The sequence below is a fragment of the Erythranthe guttata genome, chromosome 4, assembly GCF_056151865.1.
Source record: "Erythranthe guttata isolate IM_541 chromosome 4, IM_541, whole genome shotgun sequence".
Classification (NCBI taxonomy): Eukaryota; Viridiplantae; Streptophyta; class Magnoliopsida; order Lamiales; family Phrymaceae; genus Erythranthe; species Erythranthe guttata.
Window position 1 is genome coordinate 13,341,025 of NC_142536.1, and position 23,210 is coordinate 13,364,234.

Below are 23,210 nucleotides of genomic sequence, written 5' to 3' on the forward strand. Positions count from 1 at the left end.
ACATGCAATGCACGTAATTCTTACTATTTTAGTCAATAATTTACACTATTTAAGATTTAATTAATTAAAATTTCACATTATTAATTGCTCTTTAAATAAATAGAATTACATGTGATTAATTTTATATAAAATAAGTTGCATGTTATTGTATAATATGAATGATCAAATAAAATATTCGAATAAAATTCACTAAAATTATAATTTAATCTTTGTATGGGATCTTGTCTGCGTTAATGGTTAGAATATTTATGTGTGTAAAAGAAATTCAAGATATGAATAATTTATTAAGTTTAAATTAAATTATCCTTAATTAACTTTAAAAATATATTATTTTGTATATTATGTATAAAGTTCTACTAAAATGTACATTAATATACAATGTTTAATATATATTTCAAGGGTAAATGGTAAAGAGGGACATGAGAAGGGACTTAAATGTACATTGATCCACACAAAAAAATAGTCTTTCAAATAAATCCATCCCATGTCTTTAGTCTAAAATACCCTCCATAATATATTTTTTTATCAATTCCATCCATTATACTCTAACTTCCTCAATATTACACATTGACCCCGGATTTAAACAAATATGTCACATTAACCCCCAATTTAATAATTTTTTGAAAAAATAATTTTTTTTTCTGAAAATAATTTTTTTTTTTCAGAATTTTTTTCCGACCAAATTCCGGCGTTGACTGTTTCTTTTTCTTTTATTTTTTAACATTTTGTTTCTGATTTTTTTTTCCGGTCGATCAACCGCCGTTGACTGTCGGTCTCCGGCGTTGACGTTTTTTTTCTTAGAAAAAAGTATTTTGTCTTGACTACAAAATTACTGTCAGACAGTAATATTACTGTTTGGGACAGTAACATTATGAATATTACTTTTCAAACAATAATATTACTAATATTACTGTGCCAAACAGTAATATTATTGCATGAGGCAGTAATACTACGGTCGTGGACAGTAATATTACGGCCGAAGACAGCAAATTGCAAGCCAAGACGATAAAATTAATTAATACAGTAAAATTATTGTCTCATACAGTTAAATTACCGTTGGAGATAGTAATTTAGCAGCCAAGACAGTAATATTAATTAAAATAATTATTTTTCAGTAAAAACAAAATTTAAAAAAAAAAAAAGTCGATTAACAGTTAAATTACTATCTCCGACAGTTAAATTACTGCTGAAGACAGTAATTTAGCAGTCAAGATACTAATTTTAATTAAAATAATTTAAAATAAAAAGTTAATTAATAGTTAAATTACTATCTTCGACAGTTAAATAACTGCTGGAGACAGTAATTTAGTAGATAAGATAGTAATATTAATTAAAATATTTTTCTTTAAGAAAAAGAAAAAGTCAATGTTGGAGACCCAGCGGTCAACGGTTGACCTACCGGGAAAAAAAAGTATTCAAAAAAAAGAAAAAAGTCAACGCCGGAGACCGGCAGTCAACGGCGGCTGACTGGCGGTCTCCGGTGGTGGCAGGTTAAAATGGGTGTCAAAATTGGAATTATGGTCAAAATTGGTTAATTGGTGAAATTGAGCTAAATTGGGGTGTAAATCATGAAATTGGAGTTGAATTGAGTTTCAAGGAATTTTGGGTAATTTTAGTACGTATAAAAGAGTTTTTCTTATTTGCAAATAAGTTTGAATGAGTTAGAAATATCTGAAAGACAAAAAAGTTGGATGTTGTTTTTTTAATTAACTTCCCTTGTGAGCCTCTTTGATATTAACTCATATTTCAAATAACTAATAAATTTTATCATAAAATTAAAGAATAAATAAATGGATAATATCAAGTTTAGGAAATTAATTAGGTGATCCTTGTTAATTATTTTAATGTTTAATACACTAAAGATTAAACAGTTAATTAACTTGCTTTGATAATAAGCTAGTATTGGCAATCTTAATACGTTTATAATTAACATCACTAAACATCATCATACATATGTCTCGTAATATAAAATAAAAGAAAAAGAAAAGTAAAAAATGCAATGTGGTTAGGGGTGTCGGAATGGAATTTTAAAATTCCGTCGATTCCGATTCAAATATATCCTAATTTAGAACCGCATTTTTCATTTCAATTTCCAATTTTTGTTTGGCACGGAATTGTAATTGTATATAAAATTAACGGAAATTCCAATTTTTGATCCGATTTTAGTTACGGATATATTAATTGTTTTTTGAAATATATAATATAATTTTACGATATATTTTTGTAATACCATAATGTAATATATGTTATACTTTATATGAAAAATATGAATAAGAGCCCAATAAATCAAAAACCATAAAAACATTAATTGGTATTAAAACTATCTGTTGCATTTTTTCTTATATTAGAAACTCTGTGTTTATGGGTGGAAATCGGAATGAAATTTGCGAATTCCGCCTATTTCGATTCGAAAATGTCCGAATTTGAAATTGTATTTTTCATTCCGATTTTAGAACTTTCGATTTTCGATTCTTCCAAATTTATTTGGAACGGAATCGGCATGGTATATAAAATTATAGAGAATTTCGATTTTCGATCCAATTTTAGTTCCGAATATTTCTATGTTTTTTTCGAAATATATTATATAATTTTAAGATATATTTTGTAATTCCATAATATAACTTATGTTATATTTTATATGAAAAACATAAATATCGAAGGGTCAAGTAAATTAAAACCTTGAAAAGATTAATTGGTATCAGACACTTTATGTTGCATTTTTCCTTTTAAGAAAATCTATATTTCAATTTGGTGTTCCTACATGTCTTTTTTTCATTTATTGTGTTTTGTCGAACTCTCTTTTAGATTTTCTTGCATTTTCCTGCAAAATTTCAAAAAACGATAGAAAACTATTGTGAAAATTTTCATTATATCCAAATTTGGAACAAGAGATTATAAACTAATGCAATTCCAAAATTTCCGAAATTCTGCCGATTCCGAGGCATTTCGAAATCGGACTGAAATTTTGCATTCCGATTGTTTTGGAAAGAAAATTGGAACCTATTTTTTACTTCCGAAATACATTGGAATTTTTTCGGTAATAGTCATTTTCGATCCATTCCGTCCGATTTACAACCCTTCTGTGTTGCATATTATTTCTACATGTGGTTTTATTTATTGCATTTTATTGAATTCTATTTTGGATTTTCATGCGTTTCGCTAGAAAATTTCGAAAAAGAGTGAAAACATTGTGAAAATTCTCGTTATGTCCGAACCTGGATTAAGAGATTATAAACTAATGCGATTTCTGAAATTTCCAAAATTATGGTGATCTGAGGCATTTTGAAATCAGAATGGATTTTTGAATATTAATTTTTATTGAACGAAAATTGTAACATATTTTAACTTCCGATAAAATATAGAAATTTTTCGAAAAAGCTTTTTCTGATCCATTATGTCCGATTTCCACCCCTAAATGTGGTTCATACTTCATAGTCCAAGATTTTGGATAACAATTTAATCACTACATTTCCATCTAATTTAATTTTGATACTTTTCATATATATATATATATATATATATATATATATATATATATATATATATATATATATATATATATATATATATTTATATATATATTTATCAATTAGCTAGATTTTAATTAGTTTAAATTAATTTACAAACAATGTTAAAGATAACTTCAAATAATGGAACTTGTTTTTGAAGGTCCTTTACCAACAAAATAATATTTACCGTAACGAATTTTATATTTTAAAAAAAAAATTATCCACATTAAAATATGTTATGTAAAGCAATTAAAATTATTATGAACGCACGGAATTACGAAGCAATAACTTTAAATATGAAAACAATTTCTTCAACCATTACGATTTATCCGCTTGTTGAGTACCCTAATTATGTGAGTGAGGTTTTTGAAAGGTCGGTACTCATATGTTTTATTTTACTAAAAGTTATATGTTAAAAGGAATAGAGAACCAAACTTAAAGAGCTCACTTGAGCTCTCATTTAAGGATCTAATTTGCTTAGAAAGTGAACTCTAATCTTGTGAGCACACTTAACAAATGATCTAATTTTTTTAATAATCAATCAATAGCTACAAGTCATGCCAACTAACAAAGCGTGTTGAATATTTTATATTGAATTTAATGACCCTATGTTATACTGAATTGGTAAAAACTTCTTGTGTTATAAATATAAGAAACCAAAACTCTTATGCATTTTTTTAGCTCACAAACTCGTGAATAGTATGTTTTAAGGGGTAGATTGCTTAATAAATTGAATCATGGAGGTTTTTTTTATAATATTTATAACACAGGGATTTTTTTAACAATTAGAGTAAACACATGGGTGGTGTAGATGCAATAAACCCCAAACAATATATGATATAATATTCAAAATAGACATATTAATACCAAAATTTTCAATGTTTGTTTTTTATAACATCATACAATTTGTTTTGTCACTTGCATATCATTTATGAAAGTATCATCGATCTTATCATATATTTTTTCATAAGAAGACATACTAAATCAAATGTAGTTTCATTTTACGGGTTATAAAAGTTTCATATAATTTCTTTATTAGTAAAGATTTTTATTTAATTTATAATTTTTGATAAAAGAAAAACTATAAATTTATATCAATTAAAAAAATAATAAATAAAAACATTCTACAAGTTTGAGAAGTAAATCATGAAACTAAATCAAGCCGTTACAATACGGATTATTAAAATACGGATTATTAAACTAAATCAAGCCGTTACAATACGGATTATCAATTAAAAAAATAATAAATAAAAACATTCTAAGGTTTGAGATGTAAATCATGAAACTAAATCAAGCCGTTACAATACGGATTATTAAAAAAAATCATTTATGATGATTCATAGATCTTTGTCGAATTTTTCTCCAATAAACGGAATACAATGTTTCCAATATTTAATATTTTCGTATTTAATTTTTGGAGGCCCAAAGTTCCAAAATCCAAACAACAATTAAAAATAATAAAATTGTATTCACATGTGATACAAACGATGCCAGCAAATAACTTAAAACAATTAAAAACCTATCATACAATTAAACAAAATTAGCGAACAACTTAAACAATTAAACAATATATTAGCAAACAACTTAAACAATTGAAAAAACCTATTATACAATTAAACAATACTTAAGTGAAGGTTAACCCTCCTCTACTGATGTAATAATTTATGCACGAAATAGGTTCTTTTGATTTATCGAAATTACTCATAGTCTACTATTTTTTGCTTTTTTGCTCAATTTAGTTTATTATTTAATGGGTAAATTACAAACACCCCCCTGAGGTATGGTCAAATTACAAAAACACCCCTCTTGTTTGGATAATTACAACCACCCCCTCAACTCAAATTTAGTGGAATCTTCGAGATTATATAGAATATTATCACTTTTGTACCCGTTTTATCCCATTCAAACTCTACATTATGAAGCAAGATGATCATAATATGTGATTTTTAGCTTGTATATATCAGTTTGTGGTGCATCGGAAACTGTATTTTTACACAAAACGAGTACAAACTAGAGCACATTTTACGGAATCTAGATGATTATGTTGAATTTGGCACCATAAGGGTGGAGGTGTAAGAAAAAATCATAGTTGAGGGGGGTAGATGTAATTATCCAAACAAGAGGGGTTTTTTTGTAATTTACCCTTATTTAATATATTACTTTTGTTTTGATAGTTTAATAAACACTTGTAGAATGAAACTAGTGATGGAAGGGTTCATTTTTTAATCTTCGCGGTTGAGGGGAAAAGTTCAATATAATATTGTCGAAAAAAAAAATGTACGATTTTTTTCAAAACTTGCTTTGGGCCCCCAAATTCGTTGGACCGACCCTGCTTCAATCAAATCCCTTAAGTTTAAACCACATACATACATCATAAGTTTGCTTCATTCTGGCTCATTTTTAATCTCTCAAATCCATATATATGGTAATCTGCTTTCTGAATCTCAAAATATAGATGCTATAAATTTGGAGCAGAATACCCGTAAGCATTGAAAATTTACACATTTTATACATATTAATTACAACTTGGATTTTTAGGTCAATAACTGTATCTACTCACACACACACACACTAATGCACCTTATTTCCAATCGCTTTGCCTACTCGTTAGCATTTTTTTAAGTAATTATGTAAGAATTCTCCTTCTCAAGCAATCCATTGTTTTTTTTTTTCAAGCATTCCACTGCTGGCCATAGATAGTCAAGCCGTAGTAATAATCGGAGGGTACACACTTGAATGGACAGACTCCAATGATGGTCGAATTTGGACATTGTACACTCCGATTGTCTCTCAAACGTCAAAATAAATGGAGTTCTAAGTTGTGAAAAAAATCTGAATGAAAAAACAAAACTGCAGCATATATCTAATTAATTATCCATGTAACACACAATTTTCTATTTTCTGCAAAATAATCCAACAAAAAATAGAACAAAACAATCCAGTAATTGCGAGGCATAAACACATACACCTATATTAGATAAATAATATGCAATAAATTACAACCTTGCATGAGAAAGCGGAAGATCGGAGACATCATAGCCATGGTGTACCGAAACAGACAACGTCAAAGAGGCCAAAACGGGGCGTTGGTAGATTCGTCTACTTAAATTGGAATTTTGAGAGAGGTTACGAATCGTGTGATGCAGTTGAAGATCGTGTATATTCAGTTTTTATTTTAGGGCAAATTACCAAAACCCCCCTGAGGTAAGGCTGAATAACGAAAATCCCCCCCATGTTTGCGTAATTACGAAAATCCCCCTTGACTAACGGTTGACCAATTTTTTTTAACAGAAAACGTGAAAAGTCTATTATACCCTTCTGTTAAATATGTAAAAAATAAAAGAAAAAAGAAAAATTACGAAAACCCCCCTGAGGTAAGGCGTAATTACGAAAATCCCCCTCAATGGAATATTATGATTTATTTGTATTTAATATATACTTTTTACATTTCGTTTGTTTAAAATTGAAATATAATTAAACAAATATTAAAAATTATTAAAAATATTTTTACCGTAAAATAAGAAATACGAGAATATTTCAAAAATATGTAAACTCGTTTTGATTGAATAAAAAAATATAAAATATATAAAAAAAAATACAAAACAAGTAAAAAAAATTATGTTACAAGATATGTTTAATTATTTTATATATTCTTTTTGTATATTTTTAATAATTATAAAATGAAGAAATACGTTATAGTTTTAAAATTAAAATAACTACGTTTTTTAAGTATTATAAGCCCCCCTACGGTGTTACTTTTGACGAAAAAATATAATAAAACATTGACAATTACCATAATATTAAAAAACTATTAAAAATATTTGTAGCATAAAATAAGAAATACGAGAGTATTTCAAAAATACGTAACCTCGATTTTATTGAATAAAAAAATATATAAAAAAATTAAAAAAGAAATAAAAACTTTTAATGTTATCTTTAATTATTTTATATACATTTTATCTTTTTAATAATTATAAAATGAAGAAATACATTATAGTTTTAAAATTAAAATAACTACATTTTTTAAATACATTACAATTTACCCCCTAAGTAATTAATATGCTTACAATTACCCCTCAAGGGCAAGAATGTCATTTTCGGAGGAATATTCCATGGAATCAAAAAGATTCCGTCAGAAGTAACACCGTAGGGGGAATTTGTAAGATGACAACATACCTCAGGGGGATTTTCGTAATTACGCAAACATGGGGGGGATTTTCGTTATTCAGCCTTACCTCAGGGGGGTTTTGGTAATTTGCCCTTTATTTTATTTTGTTTGATTTTCTTTCTTTTTATTATTATTATTATTATTATTATTATTATTATTATTATTATTATTATTATTATTATTATTATTATTATTATTATTATTATTATTATTATTATTATTATTATTATTATTATTATTATTATTATTATTATTATTATTATTATTATTATTATTATTATTATTATTATTATTATTATTATTATTATTATTATTATTATTATTATTATTATTATTATTATTATTATTATTATTATTATTATTATTATTATTATTATTATTATTATTATTATTATTATGGGTAATCATAATTAGGCCCATAACCTAATTAGGATTTGCCCGAAATTACTCTATTTTATCTAATTGTGTGTGAAAACTCAATTAGCATATATTTTACCCTTAAAATGACAACATATTGTCCCACATCGGATTTCTACAAAAGTTCCACCTACTCATTCACCTATAAATGAAGTCGAGGATGAAAATGAAAATTAGGAGCTTTGTCCCTAAGCCGCTTCATAAGAAACATAGAGTGAAACAAATTCGCCGAAATTGGAAAACCCTCAGACTCGACGCGATGGCAAAATCCTTTGAAGTAGAGAAATGCGTTCGGCGTTAATTGGCTAAGGCTTACCTTGACATCGCGACAAATTTGAACAAGAACTGGGTCGGGTGGCAAAGTAAATCCCACCGAAAATGAAGCAAGGTAGGCCGTAAAGTAGCCATCAGGATGTGCGTAACATCTTCCTCCCTCACCCGGAACCAATATCTCTATAGCACGATCGACACGTAGATGATCGAAAATCTCGGAAAGTTGACCGACTCTAAAGGAAGAATCAAAGTTTAATTCGGAAAATATTTCTGAATTTTCCCCAGGAGAACTACCGCCATAAAGGTCGACTGGTCCTTCCTCCTCATCAATCAAGAAGCTCTCATCAACCTCGGTTTCAAGTCTTTTCTTTGACTCACGGCGCACAAAATTTTTTAGATTTCGGTTCGTCCCAAACACATTAATACGTCGAGACCACGCCCAAGTCTCAGGATCACTAGACTATAACTCCACGGAACAAAACCCCGAACCCACATCGTCGTTGGCAGCAGAAACACGACGTTCGGCGGAAAAAAACGGGCTTGGAACGCTCCTACACACGCCCCCACGCGCCGCCGAGCACCCGGACGCGCTCCCACGCGCGGAGCAGCCCCCAGCAGTAGGTTCCACGCGCCCCACGCGCCTCTCACGGCCCTTTCCCACGCGCGCGCGGCCCTCTCTGCCCCCTTACGTCGTGACGTCACGCTGACATCATGTTCCACTACCACCCGAGTTGACTCGTCCGACCGAGTTGACCCGTACGATTCTTCTGACCGAGTTGATTCACTCGCCCGACCAAGCTGACTGAGCTACCCGCCTGCCCGAGTCGACTCGGCCACCTGACTCGCCCAGTCCGACGAGTCAACCAGCTAAGCCCCCATTGGACACGCTTCTCGAAGCCCAGTGACGTCATGCCACCTAGGGCTGACGTCACAACCGTCTTTTCGACGCCAAATTCCATGCCCGAGCCGCCAGACCTGATTTTTTCCTCGAACAACGCACTTTTACACTGTTTCGCACATAACTTCTCCCTCACAACTCCGAATTTCGAAAAAATGGTACTCTTGGACTCCAAATTTCGCCCTCTTGCAACCCGGCTATCAAGATTTTTGGAATTCCGAACTTCAAAAATATCGGAATCTGAATTAACTCCAGATAGTTCGTCGCTAGACTCATCCAACAACCTTAGTCCCTTATTATTATTATTATTATTATTATTATTATTATTATTATTATTATTATTATTATTATTATTATTATTATTATTATTATTATTATTATTATTATTATTATTATTATTATTATTATTATTATTATTAGAGTAAAAAGCAGTTTACCCCCTAAATTAAAGCCCGTTTTGCACTTTGCCCCCCAAACAAAAAAAATTTGCACGTTTTTACCTGAACTCCTTAATTCATTGCACGATGCCACCTAAAAGGAATATTCCGGCAATTTTGACGGAAATATGACTACACGTGTATTGCACATGAGATTTGCAGGGGCAAATTGGTCATTTCCCTTACATTATATATTTTAATATTTAAAACAAAATAATAGTAATAATAATAATAAATAAATAAAAAGGAAAAAGAACAAAAATGAGTTGTCATCCACTCATCCCGTAGACCACCATGGCACCACCATTGAAGCAGTCTTGCAGCAGCTGCTGGACTTTCGGGATTCGGGTGGAGCCGCCGACGAGAACCACCTCGTGCACCGTAGATTTATGGATTTTCTTATCCCGTAAGCACTTTTCGACGGGCTCCATACACCTCACGAACATGTCCATACATAGTTCTTCGAATCTCGCTCTAGTAATGGTGGCGTAGAAATCGATCCCTTCGAATAACGAATCGACTTCGACTGTCGTTTGCGTGGTGGAGGAGAGGGTTCTTTTCTCTCTTTCGCAGGCGGTTCTGAGTCTCCTTAGAGCTCTGGCGTTCCCGCTTATGTCCCTTTTGTTCTTTCGCCGGAATTCGGAGACGAAGTGGTTGACCAGGCGGTTGTCAAAGTCTTCGCCGCCGAGGTGAGTGTCGCCGGCGGTGGCTTTCACTTCGAATTATATGCCTTCATGCCTTCTTCTATGGTGAGTAATGAAACGTCGAAAGTGCCGCCGCCTAAATCGAAGACGAGGATGTTCTCCTCGCCGGATCCGGAGCTTTTCTTGTCCAGGCCGTAGGCAATGGCGGCGGCGGTGGGTTCGTTGATGATACGGAGGACGTTGAGGCCGGCGATTCCACCAGCGTCTTTCGTTGCTTGTCGCAGGCGAGATTCCGGTGAGACTTTGAAGCTTGAGGTCATATCCTCGAATGTGACGTCTGATTGTGGTTTTGGTAATTTTGTTTTGTTTTTCCCTTTTTTTTTTTTGTTTTTTAAAGATTAATTTATATTTAATATATAGCATGTAAGTGAATGGACGAATATACCCCTGCAAATGTCACGTGCAAGTCACATGTTTTAACTTTTCGGTCAAAATTGCCGGAAAATTGAGTTCAGGTGGCATCGTGCAACGAATTAACGAGTTCAGGTAAAAACGTGCAAATTTTTTTTGTTTGGGGGGCAAAGTGCAAAACGGGCTTTAATTTAGGGGGTAAACTGCTTTTTACTCTTATTATTATTATTATTATTATTATTATTATTATTATTATTATTATTATTATTATTATTATTATTATTATTATTATTATTATTATTATTATTATTATTATTATTATTATTATTATTATTATTATTATTATTATTATTATTATTATTATTATTATTATTATTATTATTATTATTATTATTATTATTATTATTATTATTATTATTATTATTATTATTATTATTATTATTATTATTATTATTATTATTATTATTATTATTATTATTATTATTATTATTATTATTATTATTATTATTATTATTATTATTATTATTATTATTATTATTATTATTATTATTATTATTATTATTATTATTATTATTATTATTATTATTATTATTATTATTATTATTATTATTATTATTATTATTATTATTATTATTATTATTATTATTATTATTATTATTATTATTATTATTATTATTATTATTATTATTATTATTATTATTATTATTATTATTATTATTATTATTATTATTATTATTATTATTATTATTATTATTATTATTATTATTATTATTATTATTATTATTATTATTATTATTATTATTATTATTATTATTATTATTATTATTATTATTATTATTATTATTATTATTATTATTATTATTATTATTATTATTATTATTATTATTATTATTATTATTATTATTATTATTATTATTATTATTATTATTATTATTATTATTATTATTATTATTATTATTATTATTATTATTATTATTATTATTATTATTATTATTATTATTATTATTATTATTATTATTATTATTATTATTATTATTATTATTATTATTATTATTATTATTATTATTATTATTATTATTATTATTATTATTATTATTATTATTATTATTATTATTATTATTATTATTATTATTATTATTATTATTATTATTATTATTATTATTATTATTATTATTATTATTATTATTATTATTATTATTATTATTATTATTATTATTATTATTATTATTATTATTATTATTATTATTATTATTATTATTATTATTATTATTATTATTATTATTATTATTATTATTATTATTATTATTATTATTATTATTATTATTATTATTATTATTATTATTATTATTATTATTATTATTATTATTATTATTATTATTATTATTATTATTATTATTATTATTATTATTATTATTATTATTATTATTATTATTATTATTATTATTATTATTATTATTATTATTATTATTATTATTATTATTATTATTATTATTATTATTATTATTATTATTATTATTATTATTATTATTATTATTATTATTATTATTATTATTATTATTATTATTATTATTATGGGAAATTTGCTAGACACCCCTTATTTTGGACTTATATAGGTAGAAGTCCTAGTTGCTAGATGAATATAGGCCTAGGTCCTTTCACATAAAAAAATAATAAAAATTAAATAATAAAAGGAATATATAGACATAAGTACCCTTATTGAATAAACATATTTTAGGGGATTCAGTTATTTACGTAAAGTTGGGAAATCAAATCCCACTAATCACGATTGAATGCAGAGTATCGTGTGAGACGCTTGGAAAACAGATCTTAGTCGATTCAAGTGAAATATGAGATCATCATGAAGAGTTCGAGAAACCAATACGATCGTATTACAATTAAACGCGAGAGTCGGTGTTGATAATTAGTGAATCCTTTTTTTGGCCTGTAATCAACATGAAATTGAATTATACGCAAAGGTTTGTCGATTGATGTTTGTTGTTTTGAATTTTCGATTTATTAATCGTCGTTTTTACAACTTAATTTTCGTTCAATATTGTTTGCAGTTTATCGTTCTCCACAAAATTGGTGTTCAGGTATGATGTATTGGTATCGGTGAAGAAAGTGTCGGATGCAATCAACATGAAATTGAATTATACGCAAAGGGTTGTCAATTGATGTTTGTTGTTTTGAATTTTCGATTTATTAATTGTCGTTTTTACAACTTAATTTTCGTTCAATATTGTTTGCAGTTTATCGTTCTCCACAAAATTGGTGTTCAGGTATGATGTATTGGTATCGATGAAGAAAGTGTCAGATGCAATCAACATGAAATTGAATTATACGCAAAGGGTTGTCAATTGATGTTTGTTGTTTTGAATTTTCGATTTATTAATTGTCGTTTTTACAACTTAATTTTCGTTCAATATTGTTTGCAGTTTATCGTTCTCCACAAAATTGGTGTTCAGGTATGATGTATTGTGTTTGCCCTCCTGAATTTAAAACACGTCATGGTAGACCAAAGAAGAAGAGGATACCGTCTATTGGCGAGAAGATAAAGAGGAAAATAAGATGCGGGAGATGTAAAGAACTCGGTAAACACAACAAGAAGTCTTGTACAAATCCGATGTATACTTAGGGGTGATGCTTTTTGGTTATGCTTTTTATGTTTCATTTAAGAACTTGTGCTATCATTTTCAAGCTTCTAGTTTTGAATTTTTTTTTTTTTTTGTTTATTTTTTATTAGCTTATGTTGATGTTTTACCATTTATAATGAAATGAACAATTTAGCAAATGGTAAATTTTGATTAGCTTATGTTCATGTTTTGATTAGCTTATGTTCATTTTTTACCATTTAGCAAATGGTAAATTTGCTACGGACAACAAACACGAAGTTATTCAACAAATACATACCTCCATCTTTTATGTTGTAAACAACAAACAACAAATAGCAAATAACAAACTATAAACTTTTACAGCGTTCAGTGAAACTGCCGACTTTGTTTGGTTCATTACATCGCTCGTTGCACTAGTTAGCAAACAATATGTGTAAAACACAGCGCATAATATTATACTTTAAGGAGCAAACGTGTAAAACTAGTAATTGTCTTATTTTTTAAACTGTCCTACTTAGTAATTAGCGAAAATTCAAATTGCAAACATAAAAAAAGTAACATAAACAACGAGAAAAGTACGTCAACTAAATTCAGGTACCAAAATAGCAACAACTAGTAGAGTACGTCAAATTATAGGATAATACAAGGATGTTTTACCAACTGCAAAATTATAATTGTATCAAAATGCAACAAAACTAAATATCCAAAATAGCAAGAGTTCAAGGTAGTTTCTAAAATTTGATCATTATGCGCTAATCTAACTTCACAGTGTGTTCATCGTTTAAGAATTGATGAACAAAGTCACTTCGTAATGCATATACCCCATTTTCTGCATCTTTAATGTCTAAGGGTTGTTGGCGACAAAATTGTCGTGCGATATAAAGGACGAACATCCCGCAGTCAACTGAATCAGGCTTTTGCTGTGGTGATGTCAAAACGGAAACTAATTAGGCCTTTGACTTAATACCAAATTTCATCTCCCCATTTGCAATCTGCATGAAACTCTTCATTTATTTGGCATCAACCAAGAATGGATCTTATTTTCCGTCCATTCTTCTAGGCAATGAGGAGTTGAAATGCTCCCACGAGCAGTTAATCCTATCATAAACAAGTAGAGTCCAGTGGGGTATTATGTTCATGGGACCTTCACCTGAATTTAACGGGAAAAGTAAGTAACGGAAATTGATCACATCCTTTCCCGTCATGAAGTGTTGTACCATTTGAGTTGGTTTCATATTTTTTCGTATAACTCCCTGAAAAAACATAAGATATTACTTACATTACCAATTTTGTGTTTAAGACTTATAAACAAGATTAGATTATATATACCAGAAGCAAGCTGGGGAATATCAGACTATTCCCCATACGTGTGGGGTCTACGTCGCTTGCAAAATGCTCTTCATCTTGTTGTTTCATCAAAAGGTACGCACAAGAGTCCATTATCTGCTTATGCCATAATAACCAACCATTTCGAATCAAAAATAAATCAACGTGGCAAATATGAGAAAATATCTAAATGTACGTACAAATATACGGTATGCAAATGTTAACTACAATTTAAATGTACAAACATTGTATAACAGACTGCAAACACCAAACTACAAAAAAATATTGCAAAAAACCAACATGATAAGTACCACAAATATAAAATGTAAACGTCACAATAGACACACTAAACTTAAATAACAAAAGACAAATATTCATGTCTAAAGTGCAAACCACAGTTAATAACAAATTGCAAACACCTAACTCAAAACATCCACCTTAGTTAAATGATTACCCAAATGAAAAATAAAATGTGCAAACAACAAATTGTAAAATGTGCAAACAGCAAATAGTTCACGTTTTGTTTTAGAATAAACATAAACAAACCCTTCAATTTTTTTACCTGATTTCGGGGATTGGAAATCATCATCATCCTTTGCTGTTAAGGGGCACAAAAAAAGGGGTTCTCAAACTATTATTGAAATATTTGAAATAAATAGCAAACAACAAAATGCAAAAGCAAAATAGGAACAAAATACAAAATTAATAATGAAAGAAAAAAAATCAAAATTAAAAATCCAACATGCAAATAAAATTTTACAGAAAGGATCATTGCTTACCAAGACTTAATCGTGTTTTGGCCATCGTACGAACTCCAAACAACAAACCCTAAACACCAACCGTTGATTCCGAAAAAAAAACAATTTGTAAACAGCAAACGGAACGAAGGCAAATTGGAAAACATCAAATCGAACGAAGGCAAACGGAATGAAGGAAAAATGCTCAGACCTGGTAAAACTGCAAACGCTCAGACACTCACACGCTCAAACAACAAACCCTAAACACGAGCCGTTGTTTCCGAAGAACAAACAATTTGTAAACAACAAACCAAACGAAGGCAAATAGGGAAACAACAATTCGAACGAAGGCAAAATGCAAACGACCTGGTAAAACTGCAAACGCTCAGACACCCAAACCTATGGAAGGCTTCAGAATTTGTGGAGAGATTTTGGTTTCGAAGAAACATGGAAGAAATCGATTTCCTGATTTTTGCAATTCTAATTTTCGGATTTGCAGTATAAAAGGGAGAAAATAGGGGATTTGATTTTGAAGATTTATTTTACCGTATATTGATAGGGATATTGATAGGGGTACTTTTGACAAATTATAAATAAAAATAATTGCTGGAAATTAGAATTTAATAGATGGATTTTAACACATATAATCTCTTATAAGAGGACCTATAGCAAATTGCCCATTATTATTATTATTATTATTATTATTATTATTATTATTATTATTATTATTATTATTATTATTATTATTATTATTATTATTATTATTATTATTATTATTATTATTATTATTATTATTATTATTATTATTATTATTATTATTATTATTATTATTATTATTATTATTATTATTATTATTATTATTATTATTATTATTATTATTATTATTATTATTATTATTATTATTATTATTATTATTATTATTATTATTATTATTATTATTATTATTATTATTATTATTATTATTATTATTATTATTATTATTATTATTATTATTATTATTATTATTATTATTATTATTATTATTATTATTATTATTATTATTATTATTATTATTATTATTATTATTATTATTATTATTATTATTATTATTATTATTATTATTATTATTATTATTATTATTATTATTATTATTATTATTATTATTATTATTATTATTATTATTATTATTATTATTATTATTATTATTATTATTATTTTTTTTTATTATTATTTTTATTATTTTTTTATTATTATTTTTATTATTATTATTATTATTATTATTATTATTATTATTATTATTATTATTATTATTATTATTATGATTATGATTATTATTATGATTATTATTATTATGATGATTATTATTATTATTATTATTATTATTATTATTATTATTATTATTATTATTATTATTATTATTATTATTATTATTATTATTATTATTATTATTATTATTATTATTATTATTATACGTAGAGAAATAACTATCCAAAAAAAGCTGTAATTTTATTTTGAAGAAATCAACTGAGCGTGGAAGAAAACAAAACTAAAAAAAAAAACTTACCACACATTAAATACCAAAATTACCCCTAGGTTTAGGTGGAGGCTCTAGTTCAAAATATCTTCCTTTTATATATAAGATTATATAGGGCAAATGATAAAAACGGACATGACAAGGGACTTAAATGCACATTGGTCCACAAAAAAAAAAAAACAGTCTTTCTAATAAACTCATCCCCATATCTTTAGAGCCCGTTTGGCTAAGCTTATTTAAAACATCTTATAAGCTCCTACATCTGATAAGATGTTTTAAGAGCTGATAAGCTGTTAGATCTTATTTTAAAAATTATTTTTTAAGGTGTTTGGATATGTAGCTTATAAGTTACTTTTTGTTTTTATAAGTTGTTAAGGTGTTTGGAAATAAAAGGTCTGTTAATTGCTATAATGACAAAAAAGTACATGACGCCAGTATAATTGTTAAACTTATTTGACTCAAATACTTTTGTTCCTAAAATATTATTATAATATTTACAAATTATTTTTTCAAATAATAATAATAATATTAAATTATATAATAATATAAAATAAAAGTTGTAAAAGAAATATATTTTTTTTATAGATGAAAGAAATATAATTTATTATGGAGATAATAAGAACATTCGTGTATTTTTATATACATATAAAATATAAATAGAGAATAATTTTTTTACAATTATTATGATAATTACGATAATTATATTTAACTAATTATTAATCTTGATTACAAGAATACGTTGTTTTGATAAAATATAAATATTATTAGTATTCATGTAATATAATAAAGTATTTGAGGGTAATTTTGTATTTTAAGTGTTTAAGTAAAGAAGCTAATAAGATCTTAAAGAAAAAAGGTGGGGTAGAGGTACTTTTTTAAAAACATCTTATAAGCTCCCTAACAGCTTATTTTTGGAAAAAATAAGATCTTTTGCAATTTTTTTACCAAACACCTTTTAACAACTTATAAGCTCCTAAACATCTTATAAGATGTTTTTAGGAACTTATAAGCTTAGCCAAACAGGCTCTTAGTCTAAAATACCCTCCATAATATATTTTTTTATCAATTCCATCCCTTATACTTGAACTTCCTTAATATTACACATTGACCTCAGATTTAAACAAATATATCACATTAACCCCCATTTAATAATTTTTTGGATAAATATATTTTTTTTTCAGAAAATAATATTTTTTCTAATATTTTTTTTCCGGCCAGATTCCGGCGTTGCCTTTTTTTTTTTGGAAAACCTTTTTTTTTCTGATTTTTTTTCCAGCCGGTCTCTAGCGTTGATTTTTTTTTTTTTTTTTTTTTGAAATTTTATTTCTTATAAAAAATATTTTAATTAATATTACTGTCTCGACTGCTAAATTACTGTCTCAGACAGTAATATTACTGTTTGGGACAATAATATTATGATTTATGAATACTATTTTCCCGAATAGTAATATTACTAATATTACTGTCCCAAACAGTAATATTATTGCATGAGATAGTAATATTACGGTCGAATACAGTAATATTACCGAAGAAAACAAAAATGCAGGCCAAGACGATAAAATCAATTAATACACTAACATTACTGTCTGAGACAGTTAAATTACTGTATGAGACAGTAATTTATCAGCCAATACAGTAACTATTAATTAAAATATTTTTTTCTAAGATAAAACAAATTTAAAAAAAAAAAAAAGTCAATTAACAATTAAATAACTACTGGAGACAGTAAATTAGCAGCCAATACAGTAATAATAATTAAAATATTAAAAAAAAAGTCAATTAACAGTTAAATTACTGTCCCCAACAGTTAAATAACTGCAGGAGACAGTAATTTAGCAGCCAAGACAGTAATATTAATTAAAATATTTTTTTAAGAAAAAAAATATCTATTAACAGTTAAATTATTGTCCCCGACAGTTAAATAATTGCTAGAGACAGTAATTTAGGAGTCAAAACAATAATATTAATTAAAATATTTTTTTTAAGAAAAAAAAAGTAACGCCGGAGACCTGGGGGTCAACGGCGGTTGACCTACCGAAAAAAAATTCAGAAAAAAAAAAGTCAACGCCGGAACTGCCTGTCTACGGCGGTTGGCCGGTGGTGGCGGGTCAAGATTGAAATTATGGTCAAATGTAATCATGATATTGGAGTTGAATTGTTTCAATGAATTGTGTGTAATTTTGGTATATATACAAAAGAGTTTTCCTTATATATAAATAAATTTGAATAAGTTGGAAATATTTGAAAAACAAAAAAATTGGATGTCAATTTTTTAATCAAGTACCCTTATCCTATGCATTTTTTTAGATTAAGCCTATTATATATAAGATAAGATATGACTTGAGTTTCTAAGCAGTGTCGTACATCCATTTTCAACTTACACATTTGATTTATGAAGTCAATGTTCAACCACCATCAGAGATTGATCAGAATTCAGAACCAAACATTCATTATTTTGAGGAATAGCTATTATTATATATAAATTAAGGAGATTTCTGCAGGTGAGTCAATTCCTTCTTTCATCGCTACTCCATGTTCTTGATCTATGCAATTATCTTCCCTTTCCTTCTTATTCATTCATATATTATCAATATTTATTTTGTACTTTGTGCAATTTTGCTTGAATGAAAAGTATACCTGAAATTTGTTTGCCGGATTTACTCAGTACATATATATGATTGCGGGTCTTTTATATATATATATATATATATATATATATATATATATATATATATATATATATATATATATATATATATATATATATATATATATATATATATATATATATATATATATATATATATATATGTATTGTGAAATGGGGGAATTTAAAATAAGGTTGTGTTTGGATAACAAATTTAAATTGGTGAAAGGGACTTGGATGAAAATAGAACTTTGTGAGACTTAATTTTTTTAAATAATTTGAAAATTGGTAAGCAAACATATTTGAGAAAATAGATCTACATGTCCATCGTATTTCTTTTAGTTTGATTTGAATCATAATTTTCAACCAAATCATGTCCACATGTTTGAAACATTTATAATACTAAGAGTTGAAAAATTAAGTGGTGTTTGTTTGCTTTTAGTGGAAAAAATTGTAGAAGAAAATACAAATATTGAAATCATTTAGGAAAACTTTCTTTGAAAAGTTTAACAAGCATGGATTTATCTTGTCATTAAGTCTATCATATTCCTTAGATGTGTTAGTATGAACTAATTCTACCCGATCGTATATTGAATTGAACCTAAGCAATCTCAACTCTTTCTTTAGAACTTAAAAGACCTAACGTTGCGCTTGGATTGAAGGATTCGAAATTAATCCAAATTTGGAATGTTTTGAAATGATTCCAAATGTGAAATAATCATAAATAATAAGGATCGCGAGCTCACGAACAACTAAAAACAAGCTCGAGCTCGTCAAAAAATTCGAGTTCGAGCTCGAAAAACTCGAGTTCAAGTTCGAGCCGGCTCATCGAGCTCACAAGCGGCTCAACTCGTTTTTCACCCCTACATGTATCATGAATTGCAATAAATCAAAATTAGCTATTGCATCAGATATCAATACTCATTAAAATTTATGTCTAACATTAAAATTAAACATTAAAGTAACACGCATACATGAATTCAAATTCAAAATTACATTAATACATAAACACAAATTAAAGTTGTACGTAAAAATGAATTAGAGTCGCACACAAACATGAATCCAAAAAGGGAATAAACACGAATTAATCCATGTTTTATATTCCATCATCATTTGACATAGTATCTTTAAATTGTTGTCTTAAACTCTTGTGCAAGGTGTTCACGGTTTGTTGATGTTGTTCCATTTGACCATCCCTAGTTTGCATGGTTTGTCGAAAATTGTTCCATTTGACCATCTCTAGTTTGCAATTGCTCTTTAAGTTTATCCATTTTATCATCCGTAATTTGTAATTGTTCTTGCAAGAACTCCATTCGGGCCTCCATTTCTTCTTGTCTATTTGAAGAAAATCTTGATTTTCTAACATTTTTTGTGTTCGAGCTTTTAATCTCAAGTCCTTTTGACTTCCCATTTCCCAACACTTTCATTAGTTAATGAGTTGGCCGTACTTTTATCACTTCCATCAATTCTACACTCTTCATAACTCTCTCCAAACGGTGTTGGCGAAGATGTACTATTAAATTGTTAGAATCTACTATGGAATTTTAAAATTAAGATGTGATTTCTCCATAATGATTTTAGATTATAACAATAATCGAATGGATAATTTTTTTTCCTTTTGTAATGTCCATTTAAAAAATTAACGGCAGGCGAAGAGTCATTACTAATTATATTGGATAACGATAGTTTATTACATAGTTCAAATTTTGTTCACGCTCTAGTCATGCTAGATATTACCAATCAAAATATATGTAAGCCCTATTTAGTCAATTATACTTATTAGTAGCAAACAAACAACACCCTTTTTTCTTAGGGAAAGATGATAACGTTTATTAGGCAATAGTCAGGATTCAGGTTTCGGGTTTTCGAGTTAGCTAGCATTTAATGTATTATGCTCTCCGTCTTAGTATCATCATGTAAACTTTGAAGGAGGTTTCTAATGCATCCTATATATGCTCAATTTAGTCTATGAATTTACAACAATATATAATAATTTTACTGAAAGTACAAGAACGAACCTGATACAAACAATATATATGAGTGCTGAATATCTTTTCTGCTGTGTATTTAATTTGATGATAAATTTTCTTGTTACGTATGTATGTCCGGTTGTTTTTAGGTATTAAAATGGTGGACAAGGCAAGTACGGAATCCTATTACTCCAAGTCAGGGGAGCAGTTGGCAGATTACGATGCACAAAACAACACTAACAGTACACTCGAGGACTTGCAACCTTGTCTTGAAATTGAAGACTCGTTTTTCGTTAATTTAGAGGAGCAGCTGGTACAACACGCAGCTAACGCCTTGTCGAGGATAAAGGATTTCAAGTCCACATTAGATTCTCTGGAACGAAACGTGGAGTCGTTGAGCGCTAGAGCCTCAGCTGTTCGAGAGGAAATCAAGATTCCAAAATTACCAGTACAACGCAAGGACACTAGTTTTCTTGAGGACGACGGTCATTAATGGAGGAAATATGGAGAAAAAGAAGTCCTTGGTTCCAAACACCCCAGGTATACACTAAATGTATTCTTGAAATTTGAGATAAAATCATATTCTTGTTTGATTTAATCTTAGCTAGGTTTGTAATTTGTATATGTAACAACTTTAATATTTATATTGTAAGTAAATGCTAATGAAGAAAAGAAATGCAGAAGCTACTTCAAGTGCACCCACAAAATTGGATGCCGAGCTAGGAAGCATGTGCAAAAGATTCAAGATGATCCACCTCTGTTCAGGACAACATACGAAGGTCAACACTCATGCAAAGATTTTATAAAGTCATCCGATCAAATCAACATAAACGCTGCCGCCGCCGCCACACAGGAGGATTCTTCTTCCGTCATCACAGACGCTGCCGCCAGTACATTACATGAGGACTCTCCTTACCTCATCAACTTTTTTGATGATAATCAAGAGAAATCCTCTTCACCGTCGCCACCACCACTGTCATCTCATGATTTGGATAACATGATCACTTTCGGTAACTGTTCTGTTACAGTTGCGAATTGGTTGGTGGAGGTACATATACTCGAAACTAAATTTCTTGAATTCGACAACGAAGTGATGTCTGAAGGATTAGAGGAAAATATGGAAAATATTGAACAACTGAATCAAAGAGCAGAAACACTTGTTGAGGAAAGTAGACATTTTAGTGAAGTTCTAGTCGATGCATATAGAAAAGTTAATGTAATTGAGAAACCGACGAAGAATGCAGAGCTATCAGTTCACAAGAAAAGAGGAATAAATCTTGTAGGTGCAAAAGTAAGTGAAGGTAGAATTCTTAGCTTGGAGAATAAAGGAGAGTCAGTAGGATCTGTTTGCAACCAGCCTAATCTATTTTGAAATTAATATGTAAAATGCTATCACCTAATTTATAGTCTTCATGTAACGTACGTTGATGGAACTTACATGGTTTATACTATGTTCATTAAGTAATATTGAGTTATATTAATTATACGTGAGCAGATTAATTTCATACATTTACTTACCGCAAAACATGAAGTAAGTTTGAGTGGAATTTGCCCTAAAGTAGACGGTCATGGGTCGAAATAGACGCGTGCCATGTGCCGCTGCCAAGAGTTGGGAGTCGAACCCGCGACCTATGAGTGAACATAGAAT

General features: G+C 28.3%; 2 long non-coding RNA genes and 1 pseudogene across 2 annotated transcripts; 2 read left to right on the forward strand and 1 right to left on the reverse strand.

Annotated features, from left to right (window-relative positions):
- Nucleotides 1-9,779: 9,779 nt before the first annotated feature.
- On the reverse strand, nt 9,780-10,936 carry LOC148771164 (heat shock 70 kDa protein-like; annotated as a pseudogene).
- Nucleotides 10,937-12,396: 1,460 nt separating this feature from the next.
- On the forward strand, nt 12,397-13,441 carry LOC148771165 (uncharacterized). Its single transcript, XR_016031042.1, has 3 exons — nt 12,397-12,920; nt 13,007-13,106; nt 13,193-13,441. It is a non-coding gene; the product is annotated as an uncharacterized LOC148771165 (long non-coding RNA).
- Nucleotides 13,442-19,292: 5,851 nt separating this feature from the next.
- Nucleotides 19,293-23,027, forward strand: LOC148771166 (uncharacterized). Its single transcript, XR_016030861.1, has 3 exons — nt 19,293-19,446; nt 21,712-22,102; nt 22,244-23,027. It is a non-coding gene; the product is annotated as an uncharacterized LOC148771166 (long non-coding RNA).
- The last annotated feature ends 183 nt before the right edge of the window (nt 23,028-23,210 follow it).